The 21,855-nt window shown below is 45.2% G+C and overlaps 1 long non-coding RNA gene across 1 annotated transcript in view; it reads right to left on the minus strand.

Annotated features, from left to right (window-relative positions):
* Window positions 1-21,073, minus strand: part of LOC120756622 (uncharacterized) — a 40,827-nt gene extending 19,754 nt beyond the window's left edge. The window contains exon 1 of the long non-coding RNA XR_005702180.2: window positions 20,914-21,073. This is a non-coding gene — a long non-coding RNA (uncharacterized LOC120756622). The remainder of the gene's footprint in view (window positions 1-20,913) is intronic.
* Window positions 21,074-21,855: the final 782 nt, after the last annotated feature.

Below are 21,855 nucleotides of genomic sequence, written 5' to 3' on the forward strand. Positions count from 1 at the left end.
ACCTCCTAGACTGCACAGCTCCTCTTTGGTTTACTTGTCCCAGGGAGAAACCAGTTTTCTGCCTCACCCTTGGAAACGATGGAAGGTGCAAACTCCAGCAGGCTACATGCTGCTCTTCTCCTCTCCAGGAGGCTCAGCCCACTGGCCTCACATTCCTGTGGTCAAATCTGGCAGAGCAAACATCTGGAACATGCAAACAAAGCCCCCAAATTCAGACACCTGGTCACGACAAGGACAGGGAGGGTGTTTGTGCTGCAGTTCATCATCACTAGGGCGAGAAGAGCTGCATTCCAAGCAGGACAGTCAGAGAGACTGCTACAGGCACCGGTGGGGCAGGACAGAAGTGGCACAGATTGCAGAGCCAGAAGCAGCCTCTGGTGCCTCATGACAGTGCAATATGTATGTAGGTATTTAGGTTTAGAAATATACACATACACACTCTTGCACGCATGCACAACTACACATCATCTGTATGTATGGGTGTATGTATAGGTGAATGTATCCTACATTTTCAGTGCATCATGTGCATCTGTGCAAAAAGATCAAAACTCCTGTGGATAATTTATCAGCTGAAATGGGAATTTTACAGCCATCCAAGTACTTACTTTTGAATCTTTCAATGTTGTTTTGCAATTTGGGAAGAGTCTAATTTTGACTTATTGACATCAGTGCACTTTACTGAGTAAGAAGGACTAACTCCTACCATGGTTTCCTCTGAACCCTCAAATGAAGAAACAGAATTATCGCATTTATGCAAAAACCAGATATAGCCGTTTTAATAAAATCAAATGCTTTTAAATAAAATACTTCATATAATTTGATTTATTTGTAGTCTTGCTTCTAAGATTAAAAATATCTACTGTCTTCCCATGATCAATAATCCAATTTTTAAGGGGCTGTTACTTTCATTATAAACATATAAAAGCAATCCAGGCTACTAAAACCCTGTATACAGGCACATTGTAAAAACCAAACTACTCTTTACCCAGCAGGCAAAAAAGGAGACATAAACAGGTCTGAATTGTTGTGGGCATAAATATTTCAGGCAGACCAGAAAAACCTTTGGGAATTTGAGACCATAATTAAGCCCCTTAGTAGACCATTCAGTAAGCCACAGCCTGAAGGACCCTGTGGTGGGTCCCAGTTGTGGAGTGAGACATTGAAAGGGTGTAAAAGGCAGCACACCCTCTTCACCCAGGGACTGTTCACCTGTCACTAACCAGGTGACAAAGTCAAGAATGGCTTCATAGGTGTGCCACAAGCATTCCCTGCTCCTGTGTGCAACATAGTGTGCTTCAGCTGACAGAAGAAAACAGAGAAGACACATTTCTCCTTTGTCTGCAGCCAGCTGGGCTTTCTTCCTCTCTGTTTCCACCTCTTTCTGCCCACCTCCTTCATCCCTCATCTAAGCTCTGTAAACTTCCTATTATTCCAGACATTAAATCAATTTGTGTTAAACTATTACTGTTGTAGATGCTCTTTCTCTCTTCCTACTGCTCAGTAGGAAGTAGACTTAGTGGTGCCACCCTAACTAATGAAAGTTTATTTAAGAACAGCTCAAACCCACTAAAAATTAGTAGCTTCATCCCACAGATCTGTACTTAAGCCTTCAGCCTCCAGCCTGGATTGATCACCGTGGTGTCCAAGAAAGTGCTCTTGGCAGACCCCACACTGTCTCAGATGCATCTTTACATACATTAGTTGCATTAAATAAATCATTATCACTGCACCAAACTACCTTCTAGCCTCATCACGTTAAAGTTTCAGGACCTGCTTGGGACTACTCTGCATTGCTGACACTTGTGAAAGTGCCACTCACAGAGTCACCCCGAGCAAACACTGCAGTCAGGCTCACGCAGCAACTTGGAAGCACAAGAGTGCTTTTAACATCCCAGAAACAGTTACTGCATCACCTCTCTTTATGGCTTTCCCGGAATATTCTTTTCATCCTTTGGCTTGTACAAAGCACTGTGTCTAGGACACTATCTCTGTCTGCTCAGACCCGATGGGTTGTTCCTGCTCATTGAGGAACACGTGGAATTCCCCTTAAATATGAATTTAAAATTGCATTGATGATGAGGAAAGCAAAGCACAAATTGTGATCAGAGCATTTATCAGATCTCTACTCATTGTGTAGGCAATGTTTCTGATTACCAGAGGACAAGTGTACTGGTCTTTACAAAGCACAAAATAAAGATTTACAGAAGATATGCCCTTACTCTTGCCAACCCAAGTCCAGAATTCATTCTCAACAGGTTGGAAATGCCAAGCCAAACTCTTTCAAATCTTATCTTAACCTAGCTTTTTATGAAGGCTGAATCTCATTGGCAGGTCTGCTTTTACTATCGGTAGAAGGGCAAAACTCCTCAGGTTGCTCTTTCACAAGGACGCTATTAGCTTACTCCATATTGAAGTTTATTGGGCTTTGGCTTTTTATAAGGCAGCAGCAATAATTGCGTGGAACACGTGTTTTCATTATCCCCATCTGTAATTGTAAGAGGGTACAATGAGAGCAGAGAGTGTATAAACACCTTACAAAATAATCCTTGGACTTTGATAAGGATTCATTGATTTCAGGGAATCTTTATATGAAATCACTTTATATGAATGTATATTTCATTTTAAATATTTAGCTCCCCTAAATCACAATCACTGATTTTCTTTTTTCTTTTTGACAGTAGCAAGAAACATCAGCTAGCTCTCACCTTAGAAAAAAATAAAATAAAATAAAACAAAACAAAATAAAATAAAGACCTACAACCCAGTGTGTGGCCAGATAGGATATTACTTCACCTTTTGTCACAGTTTGGTAAACAGTAAACCTGCTGAGATTTAGCTGGGAACTGGTGCTTACTCATGTTCCTTGTAGACCTCAGGCCAGCTGAACGTGGATGAACATCAGACAGTGCCTGTGACCAGCAGCAGCTCATCAGGGCAGCCATGGGGCACATGAGCCCCCGTGTGCTCCCACTTTTCATTCCCTTCTCTCCTTTTGATTCTCTTTCCTTTCTGCTTTTTCCCCCATTTCTTCTCTTTGTCTGCTCTTTCCAGTCATTCCTTTCTGCCCTGTTCCTCCTCTTTTTTCCTTTTGCTCAGGTGTTCTGTCCCTCTCCTCCCTTCAGGAGAGGAGAAATGGGTAAAGTGTAATTTAGTGCTGATTTCTTACCTAGCCTGGGATAAGCAGCAAAGAAGTAAGGAAACAGGTATTTTGTTTTAAAAATCAGGTCCTCTACAACCCTGGTTCAAGCCCTCCAAAAAAAATAAATCAATTGCAAATTTTAATAGGCATCGGATCACAACTCAAGGCAGCACTCCTTAAATGAAATAATGAGTCAGCTCATTCTAGAAGTTGCTGCATATGGAAAACATTTTGCCAGTTACTCATGAACAATTCTACAAAATTAACCACAACCTTTATTTAATGAGCTCTGTCACATCAACTTTGCTATTATTCAATTCTTTTGTTTTTACATACCTATTCAACTCCTGAAAATAAAGACATCTATTAACTTAAGTACATCTTTCTGAACATTTTTAAAACGCAGTCAACTCTTGGTTTTCTGCCTTAAGTCACACAAAGGACAAGGCAATAAGAGTTAAAAAGAGTTCTCACAGAAACATTAGAGAGACTATGGCGCTACTATCATGTTTTTAATATGAGATAGGGTTCTGCACCTCAGATTTAATGCACGCAGAATAGTTGCAAGTACAATGGCATTTGGATAACAACACTTAGAAGCATGAAATTACAAATGTACTGACAGGTTTTTCTGTGCTTCCTCATAGCACAGAAGCTGCTGCTCTTTGTCCCCCACATCCCTTGTGTCAGAAGCAGTCCAATACTAATAAATCTCGAATACACTTTTGAGATTCATAGCAAGGGCTGCAACATCCGGGTGGAATTTATAAACATGTCTTCAAATTGTTTCTGCGTCACGCTGGAGAACAGACACAGAAAGAAAGGCCTCTTTGCCCTGTTTACTGGGCATCATAAATGAAAATACCTTCCTTCCTCTGCCTAGGATGTGATCCCTGATATGTGCAGTTTTAGCAGGACGTGAAGGAGGGCAGGTTCCCGACTCTTGCTGGAGCAGCCCTGGCACATCTGCATGTCCCTTGTGACCAGGAGAGATGGGGCAGCCCTGCAATGCCTTCTTCTAGCTCACTTGGGCAACCAAAGATCTTTTTAGGACACTTACTGTAAGTATTTCTGAGTATTTATGTAAGGTAGCAGTAGGGCTTTAAAATCTGGCAGCGCCTAGAATTCACAGGCCTCAAATCTGCTACACAATTAAGATTTGGGGTTAGATTTCTTTTTAGGCATTTACATAACCTCAGAAAGTGCTTTGCTCAGAGCTGTCAGTCAGAAAGGTTCTGGTATAATTTCTGAAACATTAGGGAGTTTCACACCCAATGTACAGCAATCTGTTTGGATCTGAAAACTAGAACATGCTGTAGTAAACAGATTTTTTCCTGATCTCATTTCATGTAACTGGGCAGGAAAACTGAGGTATCGAAGGCTTGAATCCTGCCTGGAAGAACAGCACTGGGCAGGGAGGGTGCTGCATGGGTTACAGTACTGGATTGTGCCTCCTCAGACCAAGTCCCACTACCTTCCTTCACCCATGTGGCAATCTGGTGTCCCCAGCTTTTCACTGAGCAGAAAGTCAACCCAGAGAACGGCAGTGATTCATTTAATGCAACAGAAGCTTTTGTCTTGTGAATATCAGGCTTAAATAATTGTATGGATATATTCTCTGGAAATCATACTCCGTCTTCCAGAGCTTTAGAGTAGCTATTTGGAATCCACGAGTAGAAAGACTGGAAGTTCCTAAAGAGAGAGGTCCTTAGCTGCAGTTTCCTTAACCAAGACTTCTCTCTCTTACGATTTCCAGTGAGTTCCTGCTCTCGTATTTTAAAGGTAATACCACATTTCTCGGGGGAAAAAAAAAAATCACCAAACTTTTAAGAGTGTATTAGCATAAATAATATAAGTATAAATATTTACCATAGAAAATAATTTCCTGGCTTCCTCAGTTTCCTTACATGGAAACCATTTTACACCGCACCGTGCTTTACGCATTTGCAAGAGAAAAGCCAGGCTCGAGAGCCCAGGGAACGCCATCCTTCGGGCCGGGCAGGGAGGAGCCGCTGCCCCAGGAGCTCTGCACTGCTCCCAGGGGGCATTCCCTGCCCACACCGATCCCCCTCCCCAGCACGGAGCAGGGGTGTCCCCGGGCACCCCTCGTGCCTCCAGGCAGAGCCGTACTACGGCGGAGCAGTGCCGACACTCAGCACCGCACCCTGGCATGAGCGGCGTGGCATTGGCCTTGAGCGTGGTTATCGGTTGTTCTTCTGGGGGTTAGGTTGTATCTGTTCGTGACAATAACCCACCACCCTGACAACTGAAGCTTCCTGAGCTCCCAAATGTCCTAGCCCCAGGTGACCCTGCCTGGGCCTCTGAGAGCCCCTTCCACCCACTGCACACACCTTATGCTCAGCAGCTCCTAGTATCCATTAACCTTTAGCAGCGTGCATAGAGCTGTTGTCCTGCCAAGAACTTCTCCTTCCATAGGAGACCCATTTTTCCCCCCTTGTTTCCCTTCAGCTTAAAGAGAAATAAAAGGAAATAAAGGAAAATAAGGGGATTGTGAAATGAAGTTTACCACCTGCATATTTATGTGGGGAAAAACATGCTCACCCAGCACCGCTCACACTTCCGCGCTGTTGTAAAGGTACTGTGCTTGACCCTGGGGAGCTGATAGTACATTTCACACTGCCAGCTTACCGCAGCATCTAACTCCGGGCAGTGCTGGAACACTGCAGTTATTCCGTTCACGTGTGCCTGCACGTACAGGTGCACACCTGACTCTATTCTTAAGAATACACAGCTGTATTCTTAAAACAGGCATGTTCAAATTGCATCTTATCAATGGGGTATCTTTTGGCTTGAATAAAGAGCCACCTATTTTATATCCATTACCAATCATGACATCTAAATTTGGAGCACCCAGGTAGCGTACTCACTGATTTCTCAGTCAGCCTCCTGTATTTTCATCCTGACAGCATTTTTCAACAACAGCACCAAGAGGAAGAGCAAGCCATGATCCGACATGTTATAAACAAGAGCAATTGCTCGTGTGCCCTGTGCAGCAGAACTGCCATTCCACTGGGGAAAGCCTGGCAGCCTGCAGCTCTTGTGCAGGCAAGCCTCCCACAGATGGGAGCATGACTGCATGTCCCTAACACTGTCACACCAGTCTCACTGCCTGGGGACAGGCTTTTCTGCATGGACAGCACTTGGGTATTTTGTTGTAAAAGAAGAGAAATGGCTAAAATACCAAACTTCCCAAAAGCTGTCAATAATAATAAGAATAATAAGTCAAATCAGCATGTTTTGGTTTTCTATATAAGGGTACATTGAACTCTCAAAGGATGATAGATCTCTCTCTTCCAAAGAGAGCCAGGTGATGGATCTTCCCTTATCTCAGAGTAGATGCAGGTATCCATATCCTAATACTTGTGCTACATATGTATGCTTCAATGTCCTTTTTGCAATTGAGGCTCCAGCTGGGGTGGCCCAATGCTCAGAGCAGTTTCAGCCAATGCTCATGTAACACCACAAACTCAGCAGGGTTGCCCTGCATGTAGACTGCTTTTAGAAGCTTTGGTTCCCATTTTTCATGCTGTCCTGTCTTTCCCCCACTTGTACCTTGGCACAGGGAGCAAACAGAGCAGCACATGCTGTAGTGTGTTCCTATACTTACTTCCCTGAGCACAAAGCAAAAATGCAAGAGCCCAGAGCAAGGATCTGTCCTGAAGGAGGCTGGTATAGAATTTGTCACCAGATACATGAAGATGCAGATTTTTTTTGTTTTTACGCTGCAGGAACTCTGAATCAAGGTATCTAGAAAAAATGCAATTTCGTAAGAATTGGATCATCCTTTTCATCATTGTTTTTATCTCCTGAATCCCTTGCAATAGCATTTTGAAAAGAGCTTCTCTGAAAGACAAAGAGGTTTTGTCCTGGGGAGCCACTGCCCAGCAAGGGCAGACCCCATCCTGTCACACCCAGGCAGCAGATCCATGCACCCCACCTCCTGGCTTCCCCTGCCCCTGTGTCCAGAGGACCCACTGCAAAACACTCCATCAATTCACACAGGCATTGGGTTCTACCTGAGTCCAGACATCCAAGAAGCACCAGGAACAGCAAACATCACAAAGTTTGAATTTGTAACAAATAAAGCAATTCATGGCAGCAATGTTCCAAATGAAAGGTAAAACTCACAGTTGGAGCAGGCTGTAGCGTGGTGGCTCTGTGCATGTTGCAGACTCCATCCTGCTGAGAGGGGCCGTGGCAGCTGTCTGTGCCTCTCCTGTGGGGGTCAGCTCGGACCTGCCTGTGGCAGAAGGGATGCCACACAGCCTGGCCATCCCCCTGCCACCAAGGCAAGCCACAGCTGCTCCTGCCATCACTAGCTGCATTAATTCCAGCCATTAAAACATTGCTCTGCAGGCTTGGATTTTCACATCAGAATCTAGAAGCTACAGAATAACCCTACAAACAAAATTATCTGGCTGAGACCCTCTTTCCCCACCAGGGCAGAAACAATTTTGGCCCCCATTTGTCCTCTAGCAGTCTTTTCCTGCAGGTGAGTGGCCCACAGTGCTTCACCACAATTAACCATGGCTATGGCTTTTAGCAGCAATTTGTTTTCAATTACCTCCTTCAGGCAAATCTGAATGACTACCACCAGCTTTTCCACATTTCCTTCTGCTGCCAAGTCTGTATCAAAGTGCTCAGAGCTCATCAACCATCGGTCCTGCAATATTCTAAAGAAAGCATTGGTTTCCCCTGGTGGAGGCCAGGGTAGCCCAAACCCTGTCCCAAACTCTCTGTTGCTTTGCTCAGCACAGATCCACGAGCATGGATAGAGATTTCTCCCCAGTGAGAAGTGCAGGTCTTAGTGCCACAGAGACACCCTCATGTCAGCTCTGCTGACTCCAGGGAAGTGCACACCTCCTAACAAAATCACTGCTGCCTGGGGCTGCACTGCCAGCTGAGGAGTGGCAGCAGCTCCCATCCCAGCTGAGCCCTCTGGGGTGCTCCCTGCTCCCAGTGCAAAGGCTGCTCACACAGGCTCGGGCACACGCTGCCTTCCCTCCCTGGAGCATCTCCACCACTCTAAGGTAGCAGGGACCAGACTTTAGCTAACAGTAGCTCTTCCAGGGTGGGGAAATGAAGAAAGGAAACTGCGGCACACTGTGGATCCTAATTGCATTTGCTCTGCAGGCTCTGAAATGTCAGTCAAACAAATATGCCATTGCCTTTACTGCTCTGCAGTTGCCATTTACTATTTTACTGGGAAATTGTCCAGGAAAGGGATACTACCTAGAAGGGACCATTATGCTAGCACTGGAAACCAGCAATATTTCTGAACAACCCCATGGGCCCATTATCTGTTCCTACACTGCGGAAAGACAAGAAGAGCCAGCGCGAGCCAATTTGTGTTTGTGGTAGCAATTGCAGCAGTTGAGGGGATGGAGACAGCCCAGGACCCAGCGGGCACATCTGAACCGGTGCACGCTCTGGAGCTGTGACAATTCACACCAGAGAAGAGCATGAGTCAGTGAGTGAAGAAGAAAAAAAAAATAAATCTAAAAATGAGTTCTTTTATGAGCCTGAATTTCATTATGCAACTTTATCAGAGTTTATGAGAACTGGAGTAAAGACGCAGAACATGCCCACACTCCAGCTCTATCAGTCCACAAACCGAGTCATTTCCAGGACTTGCAGAGACCATGGGGCAGATGGGTGTTGCTGAAGTGACAAAGCCCCGTTCCCTGGGAACAGCCCCACTAAACCCACTGCTTTTTCTCTGGCAATGCCTCTTACCCTCCAGAGAGCTCAGTTCCTGCTATAGGCAGCTCCTTAACACTTAACTACCACTCTCCAAGACTTGGAGTGAATGATTGAGATATTTAATATGCAGAATCATTCTGAATAACCCCATTTTACCACTACTTTATTTCTCCTCCAAGTCAAAAAAGCCTAACAAAGGGTACGCAGCCCACTTCCACTTACTTTAATTCCCCACCCAATCCCCACAAAGAAACTCAGATCTACCTGGACCAGATCTCATCAACTTGTAAGTAAAGCTCAGTGTCTGTGCTTCCCTCCCTTCAGGTAGTTAGTCCCAGAGGGCAGTTTCAGACCTACTTATAGATTCAGCCTCTGTGGGCAGGGTGAGGAGGGGCCCAGCACAGGTGAGGAGGAAACCATCCATTGCTGAAAGAGGCAGCCCCCACCTTAGCCAGGAAAACCTGTGCCCTTCACACCAGCACCTGTGAAGGCTTGCCATTGGCAGAAGGTTCAGCAACCCTTTAATTTCTGACATTTTTTGGTTTTCATCACATTGTCTCTGGCACTGAAAGCACAAGTGGATCAATGCTCAGTTAAGCTCTTGTGTCAGGGCACTCTGTCCCTGCTACTGGGGCAGCACTAACAAGGCCACACAGTGTCCTGCAAGCAGGGGACAGGGATGGGGTCACCACCAGCTGTGCTGTGGCTGCTTTCTGGCACAGGGATGGCTGTTCTGCTGTGGGCTGGCATTCTCTGCCTCACAGGGATGTACACCATGAGCATTCAGTCCCTTCCGAATTCTTTGCATACATTTTGGCACTAGGTATAGTTTCTGCAGACATACAAGCTGAATGAATGCACCTTTTTTTTTTTTTTTTCTTCATTTTAAACAAAACAACTGCCATGTTTTATCACCCCTTTCTCTCTGTCTCTCAGATTGGATTTCTTAAATTCACATGGGTTACGCATTTCATAAACCACATTGGCTGCAGTAAGCTGCATTTGAATCATCATTTAGAGAAGTGAAGATTTAATTTCATGGTGGAATTAAGGTTGACATTTCTTTTTTATTTACACTACACCAAGGATTAATAAGGTTACTATAACCTTAATCTTTGATAGCTCAACAATAGAATACTCTGGGATTACTGCAAAAGCTGGATTTTAACCCTTTTAATCCCATTATTGTTGATAACCTTATCAACACTGTGCTCCACCACAGAGGTGGAGCGGAAGGACCTCAGACTCTAAAATTCCTTACCATGGAGCAACGCTCATAGTTTAAGCAGGAGAGCACGAGACAGTTGCTTGGTTGAAGCCTGCAGTGAGGTTCAGAGTTTGCAGTAGGGCTGCAATGCTGCTTTTAACTGCCTTGTCAGAGATCTTTGCCAAGAAAAACATTGGTCCAGCGGCATATGTTGGCGGAGCAATGCAAGGTTGCTCTAATTCCCTTACTTTGTTTTTCCCTCCTCCCATGCGACAACTACTCCAAGAATCAGACTGCCAGTCTGGCAAGTTGAGATCCAGAAACTTACTGCTAATTACCATGTTTACAATTCCCAACCTGTCTGTTGGTGCCAACAATCAAACTGCATCCTCTTGAGTGCACCAAAAGACACTTGCTGGCAGTAGTTTCCTAAGGTTCCAGGCTGGCTACATTAATTACTGTTAACTTAATTTTTGCATATTGAAAAGCAGCTTTAATTGGCAATTCCATGGATCAAAATCATCCTTCTATGAGTTTCAAGGAATAGCAGCTCAGCTTATAGACTACTTACCAACCTATGGGTCTTTTATTTGGAAACACAAGTGGTAATAAATTTATATGTGGCCTAATAAATAAAGTAGGCAGAGGTTCAGTAAAAATCACACCAAGAAACAAGAGGTTATGCCTTCCCTTTGAATTAAAGAAGCAGCTCTAAAAAGCCGGGTTGGATGCATTTTATCAACCTCAGTAAACATTTGACTGCACAGAATAAACCACATTCTGAAGGTATATCACTGAATCAAAATATTTAATGATTTTTTTTTTTAAAAGCATGTATTTTATGAACTCAGTGAAAGAGACCCCAAACTCAAACAACTGCAGGGCAGAGCCTGAGCAGAGAGGGTCCTCTTTGTGCACTATGGGTCCTATGCCTGAGACTCCTGAAGGCCATCTGACTACCCAGTTGGAATCCCGTTTTGTTGAGCACATGCTTCATCCCTACCAGAGTCAGTAGAGCACACAGGGCTGTGCAGTACCTGGGAACAGGCTTCCCACTAAAGATCTGTGCCCGGGGCCATGCCTGGAGAGCCCACCCAATGTCCACAGTTCTCCATCATCAGCAATAAATTTCTGACCTGGATTTTCCATGGCAATTGTATTCAATCTCCATGATGCTGGCTTTAAAATGTTAGTCAGTTGATAAGAGCTGCACTACACTGCCTCTCTGAAGATGTTTTTCTCTGTTTGCTGCCTGGCATGGAGCTAAAAGACAGAGAGCAGAGCTGGCCCAAGTTCTGCCCAGATGCAACCTGGTGCTCCTGAGGTGGACAGGCTGCTGCCACAGCACGGGGCTGCCCTTGGTCACTCTGGCAGCATGTGGATGCTGGTGCAGCCAATGCCTGTCTGTGCTGAGGCTGCAATCAACCTCATCTCTTAGGGGCAGTTTGATGTGTCACAAGCATCTGAACACGGATGGTTCTAAGAGGACCCTGCGTTCAGACTAGAACAGCACCATGCTCGTATCTGCTTATAATAACACTGGTCCTACTTGGCTGTGTAAAGATAGGCCTAGGTGTCTGACTTTAGGCCCCTTTTTCTAAAAACTTGGTCTAACTGGTTCCCTAACAGGCTACTGTGAGGCTGTCTTTTCTGCCCTGCAGCAGATTCTCCACCACCTCACCAAGACCCAAGCCACCAACCAACTTCCCTGCTCTCCTGGCAGTGTTTCACAGGCTGCCAGCCACTGCCAGGCTCCTGCTCTTGCACCACAGCCCTACTCTGTGAGGCTGCAGTGGGCTACTAAGGAAAAGATAACCCAGAGCAAGATTCAGGCGTATGAAAAGCAGTATGGGGTAGGGGAAATAGAGCCAGAGCAAGGAGTAAGCCAAGGAGACAGACACTAAAATCAACAGGCATTTTAACTTACAGGGGAAGAAGGGAAGGAAAATGAATCAGCGCTCCCAGAGGAGGCAGTCTGGATCTAAAGCAAGAGAGTGGAAACAGGCATTTAGGAGCAGTTCATTTATACAAGCCGTACTGAATATACCGAGCAAACTACCAAAGGACGCAATAAACCTGCATCTTGGAGAATGGTCAAGAGGAGTTGGATTGGCACTTTAGAGCAAAGAGATATTTGAGGCTGCAAAGGCAAGCAGCAGTGCACGGAGACACGTGGACACAGCTCACGTGGCCCACGCTATAGACGTGTTTTTCCTCCCCAACCCAGCCTGCTGAGCTTGATTACTTACATCTTGTATAACTTACATAGTCTAAAGAGAGTCGGCCAATCTCCACTCAATTTATAATTTAGCAAGCAGAGGAGCTTGATTCTTCTAATTTACATAAAACATACATAAAACTGAAAACAAAATAGCTTTAGAGCATATGGGCAAAGTACACAAGAGCCACAGAGGAAAGCAGGAGTGAAGAAGGATATGGAGCAAAAGCACTGTCTGGATTGTGCTTTGCTAAGGGGTTCTGAGTACTTTATTTATGATAAATATCTCACAGACGAGCAAGTTTTCGCCATCACAGACATGTTTCGGTGGACAATCAGCACACAGATGCACCTAACCATGCCATAAAGGGCACGGGACCTTTCACTGCATCTTTTCTTTTTTAGGTAAAGAAACATGGTTGAACACCTTCTGCAACAATATGGCAAGACAGCATCAGTGTGTGTGAAGGTAGAGCTGCCTTCCTCCCATTCCTTCTTGGACATGTCCTTCTCTCATGAAGAAAGGCAGGGAGCTCTCACCCCGCGCATAAACCCAAGTCAGCATTCCACTTCCTAGGGAGCAGCAACGGGGCTGTGCTCTTGTGACCAGTTCTCCTGCATTCCTCGTCCTTGACTGCTGGCAGAGCCAGCAAAGGCATTCTCTGAGAGGAAACACCACCTGCCAAGTGTGGAAGCTGGTATTCCTACCATGGCATGGTTAGGCTCCAAATCGTGCCTCTCTTCCCCATTTGCCAGAGGAGTCATCCTGGGTACTAACAATAGACTCCATGGAGGCTGGTGGAGCTCAGACTGCCTCACCAAATTCTGTCTGAATTCAGTCATTTCCAGCAAGCAATGTATAAATAGATGCTGCCTCATTATTGATGTATATTGTGCAAAGGGTTTAGCTAGGGATGAAGCTTGCCTGCTTTCCTTTTATGGATGAAAAGCGGGATCCCAGAGCCTTTATGTGAGATCTCTGCACATGTTAACCAAACCACACCAGGAGGAAGATTCTCTGCTCTTAGGTCCATGTTAAATGGCAGCCACGTGGCCTCAAGTCCATGGGAACAAAACACGTCTGTGTGCATGTGTGTATAGGCACATTTACAAATATGCACAACAAAACCAAATGAAAAAAGAATTCTAATGGTTGCAGCCTAATCTTTCTATTCCTTTTCAAATCCCAAGACCAGGTTGTAGTCTGGGCTACTCTGACACAAATCACATTTGACATCCTTATAAACCACTGATTTACACTAATGGAAGGGTTAGCCTCTGATTTAGGAAGCAGACCTTAGCGGCTGGCCCAAGCCTGAGCCTCTCAGCCCCGCAGTCTGGCTGTAGTGCATTGATACTCGCCAGCTAATTTTGATCACGAACTCCAGCGAAGGCGAGTTATCGATATTTCAGAAAGCCATTCCTCACACTTCTGAGCAGCAAACGGCCCATCACTAAGAAGGCCAGACCCTTGTCAGCATGAGCTGACTTATATGAAATGAAACGCTGACCTTACTGCTAGCTCCAGAGTTAATCTCAGACAAGAGATTTTATTAGAGAAAGCAGAGCTATTGTTCTGAGCCTCTCTACAGGGCATATGTTTAAGTTTTGCAACCAAGAAATGTAGAATACTTAAAATAGGGTTGCATTTGAGAAAAAATAAAACCTGAAAACTCTAGCTAGGTATGGTGTGCGTGGATTGATTTATTTATCCGATTTGTTTTCCTTGGATTTCTCATCATGCCCATTCAGCATCCTTTCCGTCGCTGGAGTTTTCCCTCCCTCTCGACCAGGGAGGCTGGAGCAGAGTGAGCAGCAATGCCTCACTGCAGCTCTAGCAAAAGAAAACTAACCTTTTTGTTAAACATGTCTACGTTCATCTCTAACCAAGGGTCTGGACTGGTCCTGCCTTCTTTGCTATTAAGAATTTCCATAGACAGAAGTGACAAGCATCTAAACCGTAAGAGCAAATGGGAGCGGGTTTGGCTCTTGCTTCCTAGAGCAGGACTTGCAGATCCAGTGTTCATCAAGGAGCTCTTTGAACAACTGAAGGGAAATGGATTTATGTTATCACATGTGCGACACATGAGGAGACAGCCACACGATGTCATAACACAACAAAGGACAATGAGCAGTCAAAACAAAAAGGATTGTACTGAAACCTTGAAAGTAATTATGTTATTGTGTTCTGCATAACTCAGACCCTGGCAAACACGTGGGGGAAAAAGGCCTCTTTCTTAAAAATGGAAAAATCACCACCTCTTAAGCTGAGGTCTGAGAAAGTTTCCACTGCTCTCCTCTGTAGTTCAAGACCTTCATTAAAAAAAAAAAAAAATTAGGAAATTAAATGATCCTGACATTTCTAATATAAAACACATGGAGAACAAAAATCCATTCCATCCCCTCAAATCTTTCACATGTATTGTAAATAGGAAGGGGGACAGCAAGGCAGTGGAGGAAAGCAGGGGAACAAGAAACAGTTTTTACCACAGTGGTCATTTTTAACAACCAGAGCATCAAGACTTTAATAAATGTTGCTCCAGTAAAACAATAAACTGTAAAACAGAAGAATGTATCATGGCAAATTGATGAAGGGATAATAAGAAAAACATTTTCTTGGAGTAACCAGGTAAGTTATCTCCTGAAGAATGATTGTTAAAGGAAGAGTTTCCAGACAGTGGGAAGCATTAGTGCACCAAGCCTCTCTGCTCTTACTATTAAAGAAATAACACCTGAATTAAAGAAATAAAATAAATCCTTAATAATGCAGTAATTAGTGACGCCTTTTTATTTGAATTTTTTTTATCAGCGTCCTGTTAGGAGAATGTGAATATTTGCCCAGCTCTTACTATCAGATAATCTAAAAGTAGTCAGATGAAATCTACATTATCTATGTAAATGCCTCTGTAAGATGCAGTGAAATGGTTCTTTTTTTGGTAACAGGCTGCACAATTGCATGCTGTACTGTTCTGGTTCAGAATGTTCCTCTTTCTCCAATTAGAGAAGACCAACCCCACGTTGATCAATTTATCTTTGATTTCCAATGATTTAAAACATTGGTTTGACCCATGATCATTAATAAACTTTGTGGTATTGTCCTGATTTAGTAAGGGAACTGCTAATATTACAAACAAGGTTATGAATCAGCAATTGTTAATATTAAAGTCAGCTATATTTTTCCAACGTTTCATGCCTCATGCAATAATGTGAAAGGGGTGTACACTGCATGCAACTCAGATGAGCTGATACAGAGCAACACGGTGGTGACAACTGACCCCAAAACAGATAAAAGAGCTACTTAATCTGAAATACTTGAGTCGTTTGGAAAGCGTAAGTTACCTCTTGTGGGCCTAGCCCTTTCTTTCTAGTGGTATAAAGTGTTGAGAAATTATCGGAGCCATTTCAGCTCCATGGAGCTGTGTAGCAACAGTCAGAGGCGAGGAGGCCTCCCCAGACGCCTCTCCAGTCCTCCTAGGGTGACTACTGCTTGCTGTGTCTTGGCCAAGTTAATTTTACATCTCCCAGGCAAGGGCTTTCCTGCCTGGAGATTGCTCTGTTGCTTTGTATCATCCCCACTGACTAGAGGGGTATTGGGTTCACTGAAAGGAAATGTTTCTTGCTAGCCATGCTGCATTTTCTCCGTACATAGCTTCTAGGTCTATTTGCACACACCAGGCTACACTGCTTTCCTGCAGACAGGAGAAATTCTGAAACCCCTGAAATCAATGGAAAATTCCCAGTGGTTTCTGCAGGAGAACAATTTCAAAAGCAGGATATTTATTTCATTTATCCACATGGGCATTATTATGTAATTTTGGCTAGGTATACATAGTCACATATATATGTGTGTGTGTATATATAAAAACATATATAAACCACCTTTCAGCTATATATTCAAGGCTCTTATTTTTCTCTCATCAATCAACCCCCTCTAGTTTCTGGACTGTTTCACCTAATTTTTTGTTGGCTACTTATAACTAGATACTGGTTTTCCAGGAAGCAAACTACCAAACTTGTGTGATGTCCCAGCCCTGGTTTCAACACTTCTGGTGCATACTTCCAGCGCCACACTGCGATGCCTCCTCACTTACAGTCCCTGATGCATCTCTTCTCTGCCCTCTAACTCTGAAAAGCTGGGTCACATCTACCTTCTACCATCACCTCCTAGACTCTTCTCTTTACCTTCCTCAGGGTCCTCTCTGCCCTTTGCAGTCAGACTTTTTCCATCACCTCTGAATTCTGGCCTGTTTTTTCACTTTTATACTACTTATTTTTGGTCCATCATTTAAATTTCTTTTGAGTCATTGTTATTATCGAGCCAACATTTATAAATAGCTCTATGCATTGCAGGTATGTGATAATCAAGTCCTTTGATTTTTGAGCAATTTGGTTACTAAATGATAGCAATAAAAAGCATGTAATCATCATGGGCGTTAGCCCAGGAAATGTTTCTACCATTAAAGCTTTCAGGAGTTAGATGATGATTCTGGTAAAAATTTATGGCTCTTAATAATGAGTGTTATGATTTACCTTTACAACACTAAATGGTGAGGTGTCATAACAACTACGGGTAATACCTGGGGGCGATGATTTTCAGAAAAATAGTAATCTATTTAAAGGAAGAGAAGAAAAAGTCTTTTGTGTACGTAAAGACGTGATTTATTTTTAAAAGCGCATAAAAATCCAGTTGTGTACATTACGGCTAGTGTGATGTAAAAAGGCAAAGAGAAAGGCCTGCTAGCTTATTCTTACATCCGCAAAGTATTTGTAGAGCTGTGTGGATGTATAGATACTACTGCTTGCAATTTCATCAAGAAAACCCTACAAACACTAGAAGCCACCTAAACTGACACAAAAGACAGTAACTTGTTATGGGAAGAAAACTTGCACTCCCCTCAAAAATCATACGTAGTCTTAAAAGCGCAAAGTAAAAACATCTACATAGCCGTATACATCTATATGCAATACAGCGGGCATTTATTTTAGGCAAATTTGCAGCAGCAAGAGGAATCGTAACACAGGTCATAAATACGTACTGCAACAGCATGGCCCCTGCTGAGGTGAGTGCCTGTAGTGCCTCTGTCAGGTCTGGGAGAATGGGGCTTTTCTGCTGTGCTCTAGCCTCTCTTCAGAGAGGGGTGCCTGTGTGTATACATGCATGTTTATTCCATTCAGGGATATATATGTATGTAAGGGCTGCAGTTCTAAATATTTCTGGAAAGATCACCTGAAATCCAATGGCAGTCCCTACCACTAAATTTAGGGTACTGCTAAGCAGAGAAATGCTTCACGCTGTGGGCAGATGCTTCACGCTGTGGGCAGACCCAGGCAAGGCTGTGACCCTGCCTGCACAGGACAGTAGGGACTAAACCTGCTCTTTGTCCTCCCACTCCCACCATGGGGCACGATGTGCCCACTGTGCTCAGGGACAGAGTCCTTTGGGCAGCTCCCCGCTCTGGGAAGGCCTGAGCAGGGCTGGGGACAGCCAGTATCACAGTGTCACACCAGCGTCTGCTCTGCCAGCAACCGCCTGCGCTGCGCTGGGGCCCTGGCGTGACAACGACTTACCTATGGCAGCAGCCTTCGAGGCTACTCCAGCAGAGAAAATTACCCAGAGATATAAATCTTCATAGCATTATGGCCTTTAAAGACAAGGCTAAGTTCAAGTAATTATTTTTGGGGTAATTTTTAAATTTAATTTTCTACCAGGATGCAGATTAAAAACCCCATTTTAAAACAGAAATTTAGTGTTCTGAATTTAATTAAACATGCCCTCACCAAAATAGCTGTTAATGCACACTTGGTGCTGCCACAAACCTCATTCTAAAATGTCTTAGGAAATGCTCATACTGGTACAATTAAATCCCGTTATTTATAAAGTAATTTCTTACTATGTACCACTGTAAACTTTTAGGGTTATTTTTTGCCGTTAATGAAATATCATTAGACTACTAGAGGCAGGGAGGTTTTAGAGTTATTTTTTAGCACACAGAATTTCTAAAGCAAAGTAGGGAGTGTAGCATTGTAAAAAATCCCTTTCACTAGGGGTCTAATCTTTCCCACAGCGAAATCAATTGGGAGTTTGCTATTGCATTGAATAGTAGGATTTGGCCCTAAATATTTTGGATTTAACATGAACAAGCTTGCTTTCCTGAGCAGTCCTGTGGAAGCTATGTGCATTGCCAGGATCAGACCCATAGTATGAATAGTCACTACTTAGAGGTCTGTTGTTCAGACACGACCCCTTCTGTCCTTCAATATATATATGTGACAGACCCCTGGAACTGCTAATATATGGGGGGACTCCCTCTGAGATCATGCTATTGGGAGACATTATCCAAGAGTTCCCACTGAGCATTTACACAATAATCTAGAATCATTTTGTTGAGCATATCCAGTATTTCTCCAGTCGGATCTTACACTTCCACTCTTGTAACCCACATAGCATAGCAATTCCCGAAAGATTTTAGAGAAATCTACAATCATCAAAATGTTAATTTTGACAATGACAAAGAGTACATGCATTAAAAATGCATCAGCCCTGTCATTAAGGCATTATTCAGCAAAACCATCTCATCATGCTTTACAGAAAGCAACTAGAAGAAACCAAGTATAGAGAACCATTTGCTAAGCTTGTATTAAGCCTGTTCAATACACCCTACACAAGGTACACAACCAAGCAAAGAGCAAACAAATCCACACCCTTTATGTGATGAAATGGGAACTCTTAATAATGTTCTGTCATGACTCAAGGGAAAATGTCAGCTAAAAGCTCTGACCAGAGAGAGGTTTGCAATACAAACCTGGGTTTTAAAATAGTGTTTCCATCGCTGTTCCTGCAGCACTTGTGAATGTGGATGTGTTACGGTGCTGAACTGACTATGATTTAGCAGCTGATCATGTCTTTTTAAAGCATAATTTAACATTATTTCTGAGGCTGTTGAACATACTAAACTACAAGGAAAAAATCTTCTTTCAAGTGGTATTAGAGAAACACAAGGATCAGAGTGCTAGCATCAAAGATGTGTCTAAAGAATAACAGATCCATGCGCCTGTGTTACAATGAGCACTCCACTCACTACTAAAGGCAACAGACTAAGATCGCTTTGGCAGTTGTTGGAAATTATTAAGTAGAACATTGACAGCCTTTCAATCGCTAAGCAAGAGACAGAGAGAAAGACATTCTCCATCAGCCCACCTCGCGCCCTCAACGATCGCCACACGTCTGGCTTGTCCATATTAAAAATCACTCCTGGTCCCATCATAGCTGGGGTTGGGGAAAGATGCATTCAAAAAGGCTGTCTTATCACAGGACTCCCGGTCTTCCTTTAAAATGGCTTCTGATCTAATCCACTTAAGGTTGAAATCTGGTCTCACAATTGTGACTACATGGCAGCAAGATCTGGGATCATATGGGCATGTGGAGAGGCCATGAATGGCAAAACACAGGGATGATCACACCCTGCTCCTTTTCTCTGCAGGGCTTGTGGGCAGAGGAGCAGGGAAAAAAAGACTGGAACTATGAATGCTGTGTCTAGATTTTCCTAAGCACAACATCTGAAAGACTGATCAGGTTTTAACCAAATCTTGTGCCCTGGTGCTGAGATTGGAGAGAAGGACAGTTGGACTTCCCCTGTGTTAAAGCGATGGGGCATGTCTCGGCCAGTTATGGGAATCAACACTCCCTTAGTTGTGTCTCCCACCTCTCCAGCTGCAAATAGCATTTGGGGAGTCCTGAGCTCTTGAAAAGGACAAAAATAAGGCACCACCTGAGTTGCAGAGGGGAAAATCCCCTCAGCTGTGGCCCTGAGCATGTGTCTCAGTCTGGGGCCTCAGAAGCTGGTAAACTCTGCTGGCCTGGAGCTGGCGTGAAGGTGGATTCTTAATCCTACCCTCACCAGGTTGCAGGGTGAGGATAAAAGAGGCACTGCTTCCATTGAAAGCAACCGGCCTCAAACTGCTCCCCTGGATGGCCGAAGCCCCCGGCAGCAGGGGAAGAGTGTTTTCCCCGGGCGTGGGGCGCTCTGCGGCCGTGTTGGGTGTCTCTCGCCTCGCTAGCGCAGGGTGCTCGGCACCTCCCCGCCCGCGGGCTCCCCCAGCCCCGCACGACTCGGCTGCTGCGGGCCGGGGCCGTGACGGCCGGCGGGGCGGCAGCCCGGGCTCTGCCGGGGCCGCGGACCGAGCCGAGGCCGCCGCGTCCCTGCGGGCACCCCGCGTCCCCGTGGGAGGGACCCCTGGCAGGCGAGGCCGGCCGCCTCTGTTCCCCCATCCGCGCCCCACGCCGGAGAGGGACGAGGGGCCGCGGACGGAGCGGGCCGGGGGCTGCTGACCGAGTGCCGGGGCTGCCCGGACGGGGCGAGAGCCTTCCCCCGGCCCCGGCGCGGCCCAAAGAGCGCTGCCCGCCCGGGCGCGGCCCGCGGCGGCCCCGGCCGTCCCGGCCGCCCTCTGCCGAGGAGCTTGGCCGGCCCCGCCGCGGCCCTCCCCGGCCCCGGGTCGCTCCCACGCACGCACACACACACCGGGCACCCCCCTCCGCAAGAGACAGGGCGTTCCAGCTCCCCCCGCCCGGGCAGAGACACAGAATGAAACATTGCAAAGCGTAGGAAAAGATGGAAAAGGTGCTACCTTGGCAACTAGAGGAGGTGAGGAGCCAGCTGGTGGGCTGGGGGCGGTCGCGCTGCCTGCCTGCCTGCCCGCCGCCGGTACTCTCCTCGACTACGCGTATTCTTAAGCAATAACAACGTAATCCGTATTATCCACCCAAGAATACCCGTCACCGAAGAGAGTCAGAAAGCTGGTGCTGTTGCTGCTGCTGCTGCTGCTGGTGGTGGAAGTGCTGCACCGGGACAATAAATCCATAACTATAATTCGCCTCTAGAAGAAGGAGAATCCACAAGGGTTGCCGAGCGATCTTGTCCCATATCCACTGGACGCAGAACCTTCCCAATCCTGAGGAAGCGAGCGAGAGGAGTAGGCATTTAATACACACGCGTACAGTCCCTTTGCTCTCCTGCTCCCTTACTGGAGTGGGCAAGAGCTTGCAGGCGAGGTGAAAGGAAATAAATCAAAGTAAGGCTGAGTTTACCTGGTGATTGCTTGGATTCTTCCTCTGTGCTTCTCTGGTATCCTATTCCCTAGCTGTATGCTCCATCAATTCTCTCTGGGAGCTTGCAAGAGATGTCATACGCAGCAACAGATTCCTGTAAAAGAGATGCACGGTTAAGCACACAAATATTACAAATCTGTTTGCATAGGTGGGCTTGGGAAAGCTCCGATAAAGCAGCAGACACGCCTGAGAGACTTTTCATCTGGGCTTTGGAAATGCATTTTACAAGTCCCGACTCACACTGACTCGATGTGCTACCAAGAGGAGGGAGGGCGGAAAGGAAGGCGATGGAGAGGGGGGGGAAAAAAAAAATTAAAAAAAAAAAATCAAAGAAAAAAATAGCAAAGGCTCCGATCTCAGCAGAGGCGCTCCTCTGTCAGGCCTCCCAGCGCCATAAAAATCTAAGGCGAAAAAGGCTTCAAAGTACAAATTCAGCGCACTCCGCTGCCCGCGTGTGCCCG

Source organism: Hirundo rustica, chromosome 9 (assembly GCF_015227805.2).
Source record: "Hirundo rustica isolate bHirRus1 chromosome 9, bHirRus1.pri.v3, whole genome shotgun sequence".
Classification (NCBI taxonomy): domain Eukaryota; kingdom Metazoa; phylum Chordata; class Aves; order Passeriformes; family Hirundinidae; genus Hirundo; species Hirundo rustica.